Here is a 1,510-nt window from a genome sequence, read left to right as displayed (position 1 = left end):
GAGAACTTGAGAGACACTGCTGTCTATGGAGTTAGTTTTTCTGAGTCAGTTCTACCTTTCTGTATTTAGCAAGGAACTCAGTTGCCAGCCCAAAGCGGGGCTCTCACTTAGGATTACGGAAGGGGCATTTAGAAATACCTGTGATTCAGTGTGAAAGGTTCTTATTGCTCTGAAAGGCTCAGCCCAGGGTGAGTTTTAAGGATTCTTGAGCAGTGCTGGTTAAAAGCTGCTAGCTGAGATGTTTAAATATTAAGTGAGCCTTCTCCTCAGTCTACCTGTTCCTGCTTTGGCTGCAACCCGCCCACACGGACTGCCCTTTCTCTGTCCTCTCTGCTGCCCGCAGCCCACACTCCGTTGCAGTGATTATGTAAGTACTGAAGGTGGCTGATGATTAAGGGAACACGGTGCCCTCTAATCAAGCGTAGCCAGCAGGTATTAAATGCCGTCAGAAATCTCAAATCATATCCTTTTGTGCCAATTAGCTTTGTGCCCTGAAAATTCTGACCTTTGGCCTGAGCTTCCGTTTTTCCTTAGCGTCACACATTCCCTGCAGAAGAAGCCCAGGAAAGGGTGGGTGGGTCATCTAGCTCCTCCTACTCGAGTGGCTGGGCAGCGGATTTGCGGAGTATATATTCAATGGTATACCACCTATATGTTTGCTAATTATAGACACTTGTTGCAAACCTACTAGGTACTTGGCATATGTTAAAATGTGTGAATAAAATCAACAAGTCACTCTAGAGAGATGACTCAGAGGTTAAGAGCACTTCCAGAGGACCCAGGTTCAATTCTCAGCATCTGCATGGTGGCTCAGAAATCATGTCATTCTTCCAGAGGATATGACGCCCCCTTCTGGCCTTCTTGGGCAACACATATATAATATATAGACATGCAGAGAAGAAAAACATACACATGAATAAATTCTTTATTTTTGTTTTAATTTAATTTTGAAATAAATACTAGATATTTTATTTTTACAAAATAAAATTAATAGTTTTCTCTCTCTTTTTTTGTCAGCAAGTATATACCCAGCTGTGGAAATTACACTCTGCCTAAATATTGTCAAAATCCAAAGATATCCTATAAAAATATGTTAAGATAATAAGCTTTCTGTTGAATGAGGAAATTTTATTTTACTTTTTTGGTCTTGTAATTCAGCAAACCCAGGACTTCAGGCATGCTAGAAAGGTGAAGTACACTTTAGGTCTAGGCTACTTTTAACCACAATTAAAATTAATTAAAAGAAGACAAAAGGCTTAGCCAGGTGCGCACACCATAAATCCTAACACTGGGAAGGGTGAGGCAGGAGAATTATGGATTCCAGGTCTGCCTGGGATGTTTTACAAGACACACATACACATACACATACACATACACATACACATACACATACACACACACATACACATACACACACACACACACACATACACACACACATACACATATACACACACACATACACATACACACACACACACATACACACACACACATACACACACACATA

The sequence above is a fragment of the Mus caroli genome, chromosome 17, assembly GCF_900094665.2.
Source record: "Mus caroli chromosome 17, CAROLI_EIJ_v1.1, whole genome shotgun sequence".
Lineage (NCBI taxonomy): Eukaryota > Metazoa > Chordata > Mammalia > Rodentia > Muridae > Mus > Mus caroli.
The sequence above is the reverse complement of the archived record's forward strand: the minus strand, read 5'-3'. Positions refer to the sequence as shown.